Source organism: Stegostoma tigrinum, chromosome 4, assembly GCF_030684315.1.
Source record: "Stegostoma tigrinum isolate sSteTig4 chromosome 4, sSteTig4.hap1, whole genome shotgun sequence".
Taxonomy (NCBI): domain Eukaryota; kingdom Metazoa; phylum Chordata; class Chondrichthyes; order Orectolobiformes; family Stegostomatidae; genus Stegostoma; species Stegostoma tigrinum.
In genome coordinates, this window is record NC_081357.1 from 53,435,720 (window position 1) to 53,453,202 (window position 17,483).

The following is a 17,483-nucleotide window of genomic DNA, read 5'->3' on the forward strand; positions in this document are numbered from 1 at the left end:
TTCTGATATACCAATGTGAGAATACTTTGAAAAAAATCAAGAAGCCTCAGCTACTGGCAAAATTGGAATTAAAATAGAGTTTGCTCTTGTCTCAACCAGCATAAGAAGATCGTTATGTTCAAGATGTTATGCAACAAGGCAATCTCTCAAAATATTATCATCAGATGATGTTTCTGACTTTATCCTTTTTGACTACCTTCAACCTCTCATAAATCGAGTCACGTTTAGCTTGAACATGGTGGCTGAGGTACTATTGACTTTTATTCCAACTGTATCCCTTGACTGCACTATACTAAAGTAGCTATTTAGCTCCTCATGTCTGTTCTCTTCAGTGAGGTCGTGGTGGAACCGGTCTAAGTGCATAGACTTGTTTTTGACCTCTATCTCTTACCTCCTGTTAATAAAAAAAATTTGAAATTAGCAACTAATCTGGCATCAATTATTATTTGGGGAAGAGAATCTGTGAGAAACACAGGAACATAGAAGTAGGAGCAGGAATAGCTCATTTGGTCCTTTGAGTTTGTTCCCCCATTTCAACATGACCATGGTTGATCATTCAGTTCGGTACCTGTTTCCATTTTGTCCTCATATCCTTTAATCCATTTTTCCCTAATAATTCTACCTAACTCCTTCTTAAAAACAGTCAATGTTTTGGCCACAACCGCTTTCTGTGGCAGAGAACTTCACAGGCTCACTTTTCTCCAGAGGAAGACATTTTTCATCAACTCAGTTCTAAAAGGCCTTCTCCATATCCATAATCTGTGCCCCCTGTGGTTCACAAGTAGCCGTGCATGAGGGTCACCACACACTCAGTGGAAGAGTTCATGTCCTCACATGGCAGAAACATGGCACCACTGATAGCTTTCATGGACTTCTTTTGTGAATAGGGGACTCTGATGGATGGCTATGCATTTCACACTGTTGCTGCAGTAATTACTACCTCTGTTATTGCCTCTGTGGGAGATACAAGAGTGTTGCTAACAACTTCCAGAGTATTCCACAACCTGGGCTTGATCTGTACCTTCATTTGGTCATCAAGTGACACGGAGGATCCAGTGCTAATCCCCATTATAAGGTTTAGTGCCTGTGAGCAATGCTTTCTCATTTGTTGTGGGCTCCACACGTACCATTCTGTTTGTATTGTTGATCCACTGCAACACATCCCAGCTACCTTTCACTTTTCTCTATCCGTATCCTGCATTGACAGAAACACTAATGTCTCATAGTCCAGCTCAGCTGATCAGACTGTGATACCTCAGATATTCATAATGATGCCACCCTGAAGTCATTCACCCTTGTCACTGCAGCAAGCACATCTGTCTAACCACGCTCCTCCAATGTTGAGGTAACCATTCATCTCAGTGTGCATGCTGGTCCTCCATTATTTCCTTGACATAGCCTGGCCACCTTGACTGCTATCTTGCCACATTACTTGCTCAATGTTAGGAGATCATTGAAATGCTTCTACCACTTCAGGAATGTTCACATGACCACAGGTCACAAATGACTTTGATGTTGTGATGTTGACTCTTTTAGTACAATTCAGCACGACAAGTCTAACGTTCTTTTAGAATATCTTTTCACATAACAGCATGGAGGGATTAGGCTTGTTCAAAGGCAGTTGGGAGCACATACAAAAGTGAATGAAATGAAGTCATGAAACTACCTAACAATCCTGACAATGAAGATACTTTTATGAGAACTTTAATTAAACAGTCAACTGGAAATGTGTTTTAATCTTACATAGACAAAGTTATGAAAACAGAAAGCCTGTTATTTAATACTAGACCATTGGCAAATATGAATTATGTATTTTGCTCATTAGCTCATCTTCCATAATCTTTTCTTGCTGACTGAAAATTTCAAATAATCTCTCAATTTACATCTTGCATAATAAAATCAGTGCTGCCTGCCAACAAATTGTGCATGGAATATTTACTTAGAGGGACAATAAAGATCATTTTGCTAATGGTTAGACATCAATAGAAGAGATAATAGTTTGAAAACAGACAGAAGAGGTAAGAGCAGAGTTACAATCAGAAATGCTGCTTCAAACACTGCAGGTAAAGAGGAGAAGAAAAGCTGAAAGTCAAACAAATTGGAAACACAGGAAAAAATATTCCAGCAAACGGACAGGTTAATTAGTGCAGCCCAAAGAAGCACACATTGACCATAAATAAGCATCAAATTAATTACAAATGGAAATTAGAGTTCATGACATGGCCGTCGTGGTTTTAAGATGGCTGCAAAGCAGTTGCGACAGGGAACTAAATATTGAAGCAGGAACAGCATTTAAAACAGAAACAATAGAAGTAAGATAATAAAATGTGAGGCTGGATGAACACAGCAGGCCAAGCAGCATCTCAGGAGCACAAAAGCTGACGTTTCGGGCCTAGACCAGATGATGAAGGGTCTAGGCCTGAAACGTCAGCTTTTGTGCTCCTGAGATGCTGCTTGGCCTGCTGTGTTCATCCAGCCTCACATTTTATTATCTTGGAATTCTCCAGCATCTGCAGTTCCCATTATCTCTGATACAATAGAAGTAAGTTAACAGTTAACAAATTCTCCAGCTTGATGGTTTCTGTCCAAGGGTTTAAAAGAAGTATATACGAACAGACACACATGATACCCCAACTCTCGTCTTCCACAGTCCTCTGAATTCGGGAATCATTCTCTTAGCTTGGGAAATTATGGAAGAAAATTTGCTTATTAGGAAAAGTAAGAGAGGAAATTGAAGATGTTATAGACCAGTTAACCTAAAACCCATTGTCAGAAATATATCTTGAATCAAAGACCGCTTCAAAATTTTCAACTGATCAAAGAAAGTCAGCATGGATCTTTGAAATGAAGGTTATCTCTGATGAGTTTTGATTGAATTATTTTTGAAGAAATGATGTAACAGCAGATGGTGAAATATTTATGGATGTTTTTTACTTGGACTTAGAAAATCTATTTGATGAAATTCTCTCATAAGAGATTATCTAAAATGGAAGTTCATTGGATTGAAGGCAAATTATTGATTTGGTTTGGAAATTGGCTGAGGGAAAATTGAGCAGGCATAATGGGCAGGAGACCCAGTTGGCAAGATATCACTCGTGGAGTCCTGTAGGATTTGTGTTCGGACATCAAATACTCATTATATTTGTTAACAACTTAAATGATGGCATAGAAATTCAGACATACAAATTTGACAATGACACCAAAATAAGCAGCAATCATAGAATCTAGATCATTGAATCCCTATAGTGTGGAAACAGGCCATTTGGCCAAAAAAATCCACACCGTCCTTCCAAAGTGCATCCCACCCTGCCTCACTCCCCTACCCCTGTATTTCCCCATGTCTAACCTAAACATCCCTGGACACTATGGGCAATTTAGCATGGACAATCCACCTAGCCTGCACATCTTTGGACTTGTAAGCGTTCTAGATAGAAGTACAAAATTACAAAAGACATTTAATAAGTAAATGGGTATTAAGTTATTAAATGTGAAATCTTCAACTTTGAACCTAAAAAGTTATTTTCCAAATACTGAAAACCCAGAAATAATAATCTTCAGGACCGAGTATGTTGATTATTAAAATGCCATAAACGGACACAGAAAATATTCAAAAAAACTCATAGAATGGTCACCTCCAAGCGGAATAAAATGCAATGCATCAGCTACACAAAACCCTGAGTAAATTTTGTCTGGAAAGAAGCTAGCTGTTCAGACATCTTAGTAAGGTTATAGTGGCCTTGGAGGGAATACAATGTACGTTCATGGGAAAGACTTTCGGACTCTAGAGATTAAAATACAATGAAATGTGGAATGTGGAAGATCATGAGATAAGTTGATTAATGCTTAGCTTAAGAGATCACATAAAGTAACATGCATAATCTAACAATTAGAACCAAAATTATAGCAATTCATATTTCAAGTATTTGAAACTACTGATAATGATAGTGAAGGCTGAAAGATAGAGTAACATATTGAATCCTGTACAGGATTTGTAAGGCTCACATAAGAACTAAGAGCAGAAGTAGGCAACTCAGGCCATTAAGCCTGCTCCTACATTCCAGTAAACTTCAGGACTGCAATTAGGAAACGTATTCTCATGCAAAGAGTAGTAGATGTTTGGAACTGTTCCCTACAAATCACCATTGATACTAGATCAATTGTTAATGCTTAACCTGAGTATGTTTGTGCTTTATTTACAAAAGATATTAGGTGAAGGTGAGAATATAGGGTAAGAGATAACAAGGTGTACAGCTGGATGAGCACAGCAGGCCAAGCAGTATCAGAGGAGCAGGAAGGCTGACGTTTCAGACCTAGACCCTTCTTCAGGAGAAGACCCTTCTAGGGTCTAGGCCTGAAATGTCAGCCTCCCTGCTCTTCTCATGCTTCTTGGCCTGCTGTGCTCATCCAGCTCTATACCTTGTAATCTCAGATTCTCCAGGCTCTGCAGTTCCTACTATCTAAGGTGAGAATATAGTCAGGTTTCAGATTACTTATGATCCACACTGACTGGGGGAACATGCATTTGGGCTAAATGACCTACTTTGGTTCCTGAGCGCTTTTGCTTCCATGTCCAAAAAGCTTTTGGATCCTGTCCAAGGTTTAAATCTGGTTCTTATGTTGTGGCTGGAGAGTGTTACTGCATCTACTGATACTAACCAGAGATGCATGCACATCTGGTTCATTGGAATTCACGTGTTTTTTTTTGGTAAATACTAAGCAGGAGCATTAATTAATAATTTCAGTTATGGCTGAACTGAAGGATCTCTCATAGCGAGTCTCAAAAATTGATAAATTGTACAATATTTAATTACACCAAGAAATTTAACCGATATCCAAAATTTTTGGTTCTTTTCAATAGTTTAATACTTATCTCTGATGTGAGGGAACAAATCTTTGAATAAGTTCGGAACTCTAAGTGAATTATTTCAAGTAACTAAATTCTGAATTGCAAAAGTATCATAAAAAGATTTAAACTTTGCTTAGCCTCTAAGTCATAAGGTCATGGATTCAAGTCTGACTTTGTGCATATGTTTTACACTGAGGTGATATATCACTGTTGGAGGAGTTGGCTTTCAAACAAGATAATAAACTGGGGTTTTATCTGCCCACAATTGTGGATATTTTGGTCTACTGACATTATTCAATGAACAGGGGAGATTTTCTGACCTAAACTTATCACATAAGTGATATCACTGAAAGAGTCCACCTGCTAAAACAGCAAGCTAGATATCAAAGTGTGTAGCTGGACGAACACGGCAGGCCAAGCAGCATCTCAGGAGCACAAAAGCTGATGTTTCGGGCCGGTCCTCTCTGATGAACAATCTAGGCCCGAAACGTCAGCTTTTGTGCCCCTGAGATGCTGCTTGGCCTGGTGTGTTCATCCAGCTCCACACTTTGTTATCTTGGATTGTCCAGCATCTGTAGTTCCCATTATCTCTGATCAGCAAGCTAGATATATTCTGATGAGAGGTCACTGACTTAAAATGTTGGCCTGTGAAGGGAAAACAGTTAATATTCCAAGTTTGTGACTCTGCATCAGAACAGGCATAATATCGAATGACAGGGCATGTCCAATACTCAGTGGACCAATTCTGTTCCAAGGGCTAACATAGCTGGGAGGATGAAACAGTCACTGTACCTGTTTTTGAAAGTCACATTTAACGTGATAATATACTTTTTATTGGTTTTGGAGAATGGTATTGATCCGTGTCAGTCTGGAATGTTTCTTTTGCTCCGCCATGAAACTGAGCACTGGCTTTAATTCATGAACAAAATCAGGTTCTTTCAGATGGTCACCTTTTCCAAATTTGTATCCAATCCTCAAATAGAACATTTAGGTTCAATCCTAGAATAGGACATGTTGTTACTGGGCATTGCAGATCATTCACTCACTCACTCATACTCACTCACTTAAACACCGACTCTGTTACTCACCTACTAATTCACTGAAAGATTTCAGACCTTTTAAGTCATACTTGAATTGGCAGCTAATGACATATAAAGGCTTTGTGTCCCGTCTTCTCTTTTCTTTTCATATAGTCCTTTGGGATAGTGGTACTGAACCGTTGCTGCTTTAGCTGAAACAGGAGACCCAAATTGGATGTGTGTGAAAAGAGTGTGTCCTTGCAGGTTCTGGAAATGCACATATCTTAATAAGGTATATAGGATTTAGGAGCAGGAGCAGGAGCTTTCGGCTCTTCAACCCTCACTGTGGTCTAAACTCCACTTTCCTGTCTGCTACCTCGTTGATCAAAAATCTGCCAAATTCAGCCTTGAAAAAGTTCAGTGACCCAGCCTCCAATATTTGCTGTGGAAGAGAATTCCGCAGAATAAGGAACCACTGAAACCAAAAAAAAAGTCTCATCTCTGTCTTAAAAAATATTTCCTCATCTATCGTAAACTGTGTTCAACAATTCTAGTCCCTTTAACAAGAAAAATAATATGCCTGGCATCCACGCTATCAAATCTCCTCAAGATTTTTTTTTATTTCAGTAAGATCATTGCTAGGTTTTCCAAACTCTGGTAGATATAGGCCAAAACTGTTCAACTTTTATTCATAAAGTGAGCCCTTCGTCCAAAAAATGAGTCATGAATCTTCTCTGAACTGCTCTATCGTACTTATGCCCTTCTTTCTCAATTCAGGAGATGAAAACTGTGTATAGTACTCTGAATGTGACTTCTGATACAGTTTGAGTAAAGCTTTTTCAACTTTTGCATTCAACATTAACCAGAAGATCTGAGCCATTAACTCTGTTTCTCTCTTTGATGTTGCTATCAGACTTCAGAGTGTCCGACATTTTCTATTATCACTTTATCGTACCTGCTATTCAACCTCATCCTTGTTTGTAGAAATTTTCTGAGCACAACATAGCTGCCGCATTCAATTTGATACATCAGTAACTCCATTTTGAATATATTTCATCGTCACTAAGTGCTTAGGGACACCCTAATATTGTGATGGATCATTTATAAGTACAAGTGTGTTGTCTCTATATAATTACCACAGCATTGCTTCTGCCTTCATTCAAAACTCAGGTATCAACAGCATTACAGTAATTTTACCCTTTCACCATAGAAACTTGCGTAATTATAAAATTAGTTTAACTGTTTGTCTCTTTTTGTGAAAATCAAAATACTGTGGATACTGAAATCTGACTTCTTTAAAAATTCATTTGTGCGATGTGGCCATCACAGGCTGGCCAGCATTTATTGCCCACGCCTTGCTGCCATTGAGAATGTGGTAGTGAGCTGCCTTCTTGAGCCGCTGCATACCACCTGCTGTGGTTAACCCACAATGCCATAAGGGAGGGAATTTAAGGATTTTGACTCAGAAATAAAGACAGCTGTGTCATATGAGACCTGAAATGTTAACTCTATTTCTCTCTCCATTGATGCTGCCAGACCTGCTGAGCTTTTCCAGCTTTCTCTGTGCTTGCTTCTCTTTTAGTTGCCTTGTGAATAAACTCACAGCAATTTTAAAAGCTTGTCTGTAATAACGTCATTGCATTTTACTTTGTTCCTCAGTTGTCCCAGTCCTCATGCAGAGTGGTGAATCCATAGCTGCTGTTCTCCACCCAAGTACTTAACTCGAGTAAATAAGCTTTCACCCATAATACTGAAAATCCTACTTCACTTTTCTCCTTCTTAAGTCCACAAGTGTTCAGTTCACTTGCCAGGGTGATAAGGCATGCCCAGAGAGAGAGGATTGTAAAAGGAAATTTTAGGACAGCTGTCAGGAAGTAGTTCTTCAATGACAAAATGGTCAACATCTGGAATGAATTTCGAGGAAGGGTTATTGAAGACAGCACACAGGACTCAGTTAAAAATTATAAATTGGAAGATTGTGAAATTTGTATTTTGAGATGATGAGATAAATTGGCTGAAGAGTCTTTTTCATTAGCGTTCACTCTGTGATCATCTCCACAGCAACCTTAGTTGAGATTACATAACCTTTAACATATACCAAGAGTTGAACTTTGATCTTTCTGTTACAAATGTTTCAGATCCCACCCCCCTCAGTTCTCAACAGATGTTGAATTTGCATGATATATCATCAGATATATTCACATATAACACTAAGAGAACCCAGTTTAGATATCTTTTCACAATGTAATGCTCCTTCACTTACTGTGTTGCTCTATAATTTGCTTGTTAGAAAATGTGAAGAGATATAATGAGCCTATTGCGGAATTTAACGGTATGATAGCATTAAGATTTTTTTTTGGATGATGCCAGCAGGGCAGGAGGTCACCAGGAACTCCATTATTTAGTTCAAGTGTACCATTGTCATACAGTTTTATTTTTATGATTCTTCAATTGGCTAGTGGTGTACTGCCATCTACTCATCATCATTATCATTGGCAGTCTTTCGCAGATGAGGATGAGGGTGAGTCCACAGGTGGCTGTACAGACCAATGATAGCTTCCACAAGTTCTGTTTCATTTCGGGCAGGAGGTAGCCACGGGAAGGGGTGGGTGGTGTGTTGGTGTGGCAAGACGCTCCTTTCGCTGTTTTTGTCTGGCTTCCACTTTTTACTGATGGCAAGTCTTGAAGTGCTCGATGTCTTCCTGGATAGGCTCTTCCACGTAGTCTTGAGCCAGTGATTCCCAAGTATCTGTGGGAATGCTGCACTTTGCCAATGAAGCCTTGAGGGTATCTCTGATGCACTTCCTCTGTCCACTTGGGGTTCGCCTGATGTTTCAGGGCTGGGAGTAGAGCACCTGCTTTGGGAGTCTCCTGTCGTTCATGCAGATGATGTGCCCAGACCATCATAGTCGAGCAAGGGTGGTCAGTGTCTCAATGCTGGAGATGTTAGTCTAATCAAAGACACTGGTGTTGGTGTATCTTTCTTCCCAGTGGATTCGCAGGATCTTCTACAGGTAGCATTGGTGGTACTGCTCCAGTGCCTAAAGATGTCTGCTACATACAGTCCACTTCTCAGAGCCATATAGGAGGGCAGAAACCATCACAGCTCTGTAAACCATGAGCTTGGTGCTAGATTTGATGTTGTTGTTCTCGACTGCCCTTTTCCTTAGGCAGCCAAAGGCTGCTCTGGCATATTGGCGGTGGTGCCGGACCTCTTTATCAGTACCTGCTTTGAACAACAGGACACATCCGAGGTATTGGAACTGGTCAACATTCTCTAAGGCCTCCCCAGAGAACTTGACAATCAGGAGTTCACTCCACAATGTCGGGGCCAGGATGGTGGAGGATCTTCATCTTATGGATATTCAGGGTGAGGCTCTCATATGCTCCATGAAGGTGTTAATGAAGATCTGAAGTACATCTTCTGCAATTATATAAATGCAAGCATTATTTGTGCACTGCAGCTCAATGACTCCGGTTGGGTGTCTTTGGTTCTGGCTTCAAGTGGGTGGAGGTTGAATAATTTCTCACTGGTCCTGTACATTAGCTCCATTCCAGCGAGGAGCTTATTGACAATGAGGTAAAACATTGCAGCGAGGTAGATCGAGAGCAATGATGGGTGGGGGTGTTGCTGAACTAGTAGCATGTAGCATACTGTTGGATGCGTTCAAGAGCACACAATTGATGGCAGAGCCCTGGATGAGGAGGTCTCTGAAGTGTATCTCCCCAGTGTTGCTTGATGGTTTCTTTGTTTTTGATACGAGTCACTCCATTCTTGGCCAGCAGTGGGTTGGGGCTTGGGGTGTTTGTTCTGTAAGTGGCCTTGGCAGTGCAGGACAAACCGTCATGCGGTTGGCCATTCATTGGGCCTCCAGTGTCTTCTCTCTGCATCACCTGATGCATGTTTCTTATTGGACCTGGGCCTTCAATCTCTTCTTTTCTCTTCCATATGCGGTTATTGTTTTACACTCAGAAATACCATGCGCTTCCAGCCATCAGTTCCTGATCGTTCTCATCAAACCATTTTTAATGTTTGCTGGTTGAGTGGCTGACTGAGTTTTAGCAGGCATTGATGTTGGCTATCTGGACTGCAGACCAGAGGCTATTGGTTTCTGTGACCTGCTGCCATTGAGAGTCGCTAGGTTTGTGGACAGGGATTAATTGTGTCAGACTGTTTATTTTGGGCCTTTGAGTGCTTCAAAGGACACATGGCATTCCTTCTATTTTCTCCACTCTTCTGTGGCTATATTTATGTCGATTCTGGCTCCGATCAGACTAAAATCTGTCCAACAGTCATAGACTCTTGTCATGCTGTGTGTGTGTGATTTTAGCGTCTTTCCAACCTGATAATGACGTAGTCAAGGAGCTGCTGTGTTTGCAGGGCGGGGGCTGCCATGCTGTCTACTATTTGTCCCTTTCAAGGAACAGTGTTTTGGTGATGAGGAGGTTGAGTTCACAGCATTTGGTGAGGAAAAGTGTCCAGTTGGAGTTTTGCTTCCCTACTCTCTCTTTTCTGATTAGTCGCCCCAAAGGACTGTACTTTTGCCGACTCTGGTGCTGAAATCACCGAGAATGATTAGTTTTTCTATTGCAGGAGCCGTGAGAGCGATTGGTCAGGGCTGCTGTGGAATTTCTCCTTATCCTCAGCTGCTGCATCGAGCATATACACTGAATACTTTGACATGTTGGTTCCAAGCCAGGCTGAGTGGGAGTGTCATGAAGCATTCACTTCTTCCACAAGAGGAGTCTTTGAGTTGGTCCACCAGTTTGTTTTTGATGGTGAAGCTAAACCCATGGATATGGTGCTCTTCTTTGGTCTTGCCTTGCCAGAAAAAGGTATGGCCACCATCTTGTTCTCTGACCTTCACTTCCCCTGCACACTGGGCTTCTCTGAATACTGTAGCGCTTGATTTCCTAGGTAATAATGGTGGTGCAGTGTTCTGGTCTGTCACTAGCGTGACAATCCATGAGGAGCCTGATGCTCCTGGTCCAAACATCAGCTTGAGGGCATGGGAGGTGCCTGTATGAGTGTTCTTTTAGCAGCACAAGACCTTAGTCCAGTGGGAGGGGGATCCGAGACATCTGAAGACCAGGGAATGCTGTTTGACCTCAGATTGCCTGTGGTAGAGTTCAAGCAAACATTGAGTAGTGAATCCTACTGGAGTAGTGTGAGGTCTGAAGTGAGGAGAATGGGAGGAAGGGGAAAGGTCAAGAAGGACTGCATGTTTGCCTTTATTGTGCTGGCCACTCTCAGTCTGTGATTGTAAAATCACTGGGCTGGGGCTGGGGACAGTTTATTTAAAAAAACATTAAACTGGGTTGAGGGGGTTTATAGAATTACTAAACTGTGAGTAAGTTGTTTATAAAATTACTGTGTTGACAGTAGTTTATATAAGCACTGGGCTCAGAGGATTATGTGCGATTATTAGGCTGGGGGCATTTATGAAAGCACTGAAACTGAATGGGAGAGTTTTATGAAACATTAGGCTCTTGAGGGTTGTTAATAAAATTACTGGGCTGGGGGTGGCCGTCATCTACTGCTTTTGTGTCAGAATACCTTATTCACTGTTGAAGCATGTTACGCTTTTGTGTCTAAGCAGGCAGAAGCCTCTGTTATATGAGTCTCTTGGAGATGATTCAAATAACTGGCCAAGTTTTCATATTTACACCGAAGAATATTTGGCAAACTGGCACTTGCTCAAACACAATTTTGCTCTTCCTGTGAATTTATTCATACTCACTCCTGCTGAATGACCTAAAAAACTTCAGTGCACTTCTCCGTTACTTCACTGTCCTGACATAAAGTTACATACAGAAACTCATTTCAGATAAACTACATATTCATTTTAAAAAAAACTTTAAAGTAGAAATCAGAGATAAAAATATTACTCTATGACTAAATTCTGACTCATTAGACAGTCTATTAAAGTTATTTCTATGTAATATGTTAGTGAGTTCAGCCGAAGCATGTGTCCATAGATGAGTGTCATGGGGTGAATTATACCAGAAGATGAATATAAGTCAATTTTGTCATGGTTAAAGGGTTCCTGTCCATGATTCCTCAGGCTATCTCCCCAAGCCCATCTCATTATCTGTGCACCATGTCTATATATTGCCCCACTCATCATCTCTTTCTCACCACACGTGGAACTACTCGTCCCTTTGGGACTTCCTGGGATTCCTGGCAACAGTACAACCTTTCAAACCCAGCTATGAATTGGATCAAGTACAGTCTGTCTGGAGAAACTACAGAGAGTTATAAATGCAGCCCAGTCTATCACACAAGCCGATCTTCCACCCATTGGCCCCATCTATACTTCTCGCTGCCTCGTGAAGGCAGTCAATGTAAACAAAGACCTCTCCCAGCCAATTTATAACCTCTTCCAAGTTCTTCTGTTGGGCCAAGGATACAAAAGTTTAAACACCTGTACCAATATGTTCAAGTACAGCTTCTTCCGCAGTCTTATTAGACTCCTGACTGGACTTCTCAAATTTTAAATTTGAAGTTGATCTTGCTCGCTATGCACCTTCTCTGCAGCTGTAACATTGTATTCTTTACCCTATTCTAATAGCCCTATGAACTTTGTATGTTTGAACTTTGCCTGTACTACACGCAAAACAAATCTTTTCACTGTGCCTATGTTCCTGTGACACTAATAAATCATTTTTTTTTAAAAAGTGCGACAGAGTTAGTAGCAATGGTCACAGATTGTTGCCCCTAAATCCTTGTACAGCAACTGACTATTGAAGCAAAGTAGGAACATGAGAGTTCTCAGTAACATAACCGTCTTGGCTGCTCTCAGGGTGTCTGCCTAAGACTTCTAAGGTGTGGAACTAATGATCACAGATGATATGTATATTGATAAAATGGGACTTTTTCTCTTGACAAAATCAGCTGTGTGATAATATGGCACTCTCAATATGACCTCTGCCTATAGTGGTCCTGGGGATACCATCGATGTTGGCAAAGCCTAATGCCTAGATTGCAAGACTGACCTTGTAACAGGAAGACAAGATGAAGCTGTGGGATCTGGCATGAACTGAATCAGTAACAACCTTGACACATTCGTGGGTTGAGGTTTGTGAGACCCCACCATGGTCCCCAGTGGATCTTTGGAAACAGCCAGTTGTATAAACATTTGAAGCCACCGGGATAGGGTGGTCTCCCATTCCCTCATGTTGTATGATAATAAAATGTGAGGCTGGATGAACACAGCAGGCCAAGCAGCATCTCAGGAGCACAAAAGCTGACGTTTCGGGCCTAGACCCTCTCTGATGAAGGGTCTAGGCCCGAAACGTCAGCTTTTGTGCTCCTGAGATGCTGCTTGGCCTGCTGTGTTCATCCAGCCTCACATTTTATTATCTTGGAATCTCCAGCATCTGCAGTTCCCATTACCCCTCCTGTTGTATACCTGTTTCATCAGCTGGTATCTTTTAGTGGCAGTGTCCTGGCACATTCACAGTCTGTAATGACACTGCATCTCACTTATCCATGACCTCTTCATACTGAGGCTGTTCGGAATCAATTGGAGAGTGCTGCTTGTTGTGGCCTTGTTGGTTCTTCTGCTCTACTTCTATTTCTCTGTGGCATATACCTGGGATAAAAGGACATTTTTTTATGAAGCACAGATTGAGCCACTTCGGTGTTCATCCAGTGAAGTTTAGAAGAATGAAAATGATCTTATTAAAATAGTTTTGAGGGGACTGATAAAGTGCAAGCTGCAAAGTTAGATCATTGGCCTTTTTTTCTCTCATCACATCATTAGCTTGTGGAGCTCTTCACTAGGAAAGAATGGTGGCTGAGCCATTGAATTTATTCAATAGTGATTCGGGCAGATTTTTGATAAACAAGGGAGTCGTGGGTGAGAGGAGAGAGGAGATATTAACAGACAGGAAAGTGGAACTGAGACCATAAACAAATGAGTTATGATTTATAGTATGTGGAGTACATTTGAAGGGCCAATTCGCCTGTTCGTGCTCCTAAGCCTGGTTTTCCTACATTTGATTTTTTTTTCCTTTCATCTAATTCTAAGCCATCTATTTGTTCAGCTTAAAAGTACTATTTAATGTCAGTACAATACACTGACAGTCAAAGTATAATCAAATTGGGAGTTCCTTCTGGTTCCTTCATATCAGAAACTACACACTGACTTTTTGCACCTTAGTTTTTAAGTAGGAACTAGCTTTATTTCCAGGTATGTAGCTGTAAGGATAGAATGGGATCCCTTCTGATTCAATCTTCCAGATGGTTCTTACTTAAGGACCTGCCTCTATATTCACTACTCACTAGTGGAGCAGTTGGGACTGTGAGTCATTGTATACAAAAGTGAATGGTGTTCCATCTCACCACGACTCCAGTGAGAGTGCAGTGAAAAGGAGCTGCACAAGGGGCTGAGGAACAGACAAAACATTTCTTCATCATGAACACCAACCTCAGTCTCAACAAGTTAACACTGCAAGGTACATCCTTGCTCACAGATGGCTTTAGGTTGCTATTTTCCGCATCTATTGATTATTTTGCAAGCCACTTTCATACTCTGTGACCTCCTGCTGTGCTTTCATCTCTTGCTGAGTATAGACACGGAATGGAATGAAATGCCTCATTGGCAACTGGTTTGGAGGCAACAGGGCAAAAATTCAGGCAGGAGAACACAAGATATAAATCCCTCTACATTTCTGCTTCAACCTACTTAAGTCTGGATAAACTCCTGGGTTAGGTATTAACTAATACCCTGAAGATCATAATGAATGCCCATGTAAGGGCATCACCAGTCATTGAGGCAATTGGCTATTGTAACATTATGTTTCCACTATGAGCCACAGTTGCATTTTCATTTGCATTCCCAACAATACACCATCAAATTCAACAAGGTTGTGATGCACCACTTTTTGTGTTGCTCCTGATATAGATGATGGTGCAGAGGAGGATGCCCACTGCCCAGAGGATCACCAAAGAACCAGACCCTGGCAGGTGAAAGTGATATGTCTGGTCCAGAGGAACTGCTGTAAAAGAGTCAATGATCTTTTCTGCTAAAATACCACAATCTATGACCTTACATTCACTCTATCTCTGCTGTTACACTCATCTCCTACCAAGGCTCATGTTCTTACACTCTCATTATTTCATACAACTTCTTCGTGTTCCCTACAATCTCCCAAAAGGCTAACCCACATGGCCTTTATGCTGCCTATTGACTCATCTGGGACACCTCACCAACTTTTGTCCACCTACACCGTAACTGACAGCTGTGCCACCCACTTCCATCTCACTCATTCTCTTCGTGTCTCCCATTCTAGGAGGAGGTAATCCACAATGGAGCAGATAGGGACTGTGCCCAACAAAGAGCTCCTCACCCACTATGAGGAGCGAATCCTGTCTGACGGAAGGAGAAGACTGGGACAGCTCCAGAGGGGATGCCGAGATATCCATATCCTGATTATTGAGTGATCACCCCTTTTTCTTCCACTGCAACTCTCACATTAACCCCTCTGTGAGTATCATTGATTGCATACCAATTTGAACCATTGGCCATAGCACCTTAATTTCCAAGTATCTTGCAGGTATCAGCGGGACATCCAGGGCCTACATTAAAAAAAAACAGGCTGCTCCCCAAGAAAGTACCTCCTCAACCTCTGAGACATCGAGAATGACAATGTCTGAGAAGAAGCATCAGAAACTTGTTTTCTGCACAGGCAGCAGCTTAGATAATGACACCATGGGAGGAATGTTAGGCTGAGAGAGTGTTCGAGCACTCCACAGTAAATTGGGAAAGGAAGAAATGCCAATGGCCCGGTGGATCTCGGAGGACTGCTGGAGGCTGGGCTCCTTCTGAGGAGCTTGTGGGGCTAGCAATCAGGCACTTGGTCCAGATACATAGAGAGGAATAGGATCAGCAGACAGGTATGTGGAATGCAACGGCCCTCATTGTACTGAACCTGCAACATTGCAGCAACTCATGCAGGACTATAATGGGGACTCAGCTGCATCAAGCTGCCAAGGAGAGCTAGGTTCAACGCCCTCAAGGTCTGCTGGAGAGGTGTGCTCCAGTGGCCCAGCCATTGGTCCTCAGCATGGCAACACAGGGACAGGATACCTTGTGTGCACTTCAGGTATACCTTCCTCATAGAGACAAAGCAGTGCTAGAGCACCCAACTGGAGGTGGAGCCACACACAGGAGTTTCAGACGTCTTCTCTCAGGGAGTTCCAGAGGTGGCCAGGCACCCCTCCCCATCCTGCCTGCTCCTGTCCAATACTCCAACTGTTAAATCCATTTGCCTCTAGCAAGACCCCTCTCAGCATATTTGGGTCATCCAGATGCTAGCGGCCTGGCCAAACCTACAGAATCAACAGGTTCCACTGCCCAGTAAGTTCCCTCCACCTGAGCTGTGGAACCTGGGATAACACTAAAACATTGTGGGAGGCAAAGAAAAAGAAAACAAAAAATTTCAAGGGCACTATGGTTGTATGGGTGGCACTGTTTATAATGTTGTGGACCAAACCAACCCCCACCCCCTGCAAATATATTAAGGAGATAGCCTAGGTCCCAACTTTTATCTTATTTAAAGACGAGTGTAAGGTGTTGTGTTCTGGATCTAATTCGATTGGTTACAGTACTCAGCTTCAAGCAAAACACATTTTGTTCTGAACCCCAGTTAAAACACAAACAAAAGAATGAAGAATTGAATAACTTATTTCTGTTGGAAAACTAACAGAATATTAGTTAACTACTAAAATACAACAATAACATCCCATTAACACCCCATTGACAAAGGCAAAATCAGTAAAACTGATTTTCTCACATACAATTCTGGCAGCAGAAAGAACTCCAGCTTTTAGCTGTGGCTAAGAGAGAGATGTATGCTTTCACAGCCAACTTCAAAACCCCAGCAACTGCTGAGAGCTAAACTAGTACCCGGTTCTGTGGGAGCCAGGCTCTAACCATTCATGCTGCTTCTATTCTTCCAACTTTTAAAAAAAACCCAGGGCCTCAAAAGCTGTTTACTTCGTCGCTCAATACCTATGGCTCAAAACTTCAATTCATAAAACAACGAAAGCAAAACACACCTCTTCAAGCATTAGTATCATAACAATAAAGTATCACATTTGAAAAAAATAATGATTGATCTTGCATTACATCTGTATGTGTCCATCTCTGTGTAACCCCAAATATAACTGTGCCGGCATGATGCCTAATTTCATGCTCATACAGGCTGTACTATGGATTAAACACTCCTATGCTTTCCCTGAGCTTAGATTACAGAAGTGTTGTTGGAAATGATGTGGGCAACCATGTCTGAGGCAGGGATCTGTACAACACAAAAAGACAGCCAAAGCCTTAGGATTGCCTGGAAGATGGGGGCCCACATATCTGTGTCCTATGCAATGCATAAGTCAGTGTGTAATGTTGTTGGTCAGTAGAGGGTCTCACAATAGTGGCCTTACAGGCCCCTCCCTCATTGTTCGAGGCACTAACCCCATCCACTTGGAGGGTGGCTCCTTCCAGTTCCATAACCATTTTACATTTTGATTTCAGCATGCTGGAAAGCAACAGCCAGCTCAATTTGAACAGAGGATTCCAGCCTCCACCTCTGTGCATTGACCAGGCTGTCAACATCCA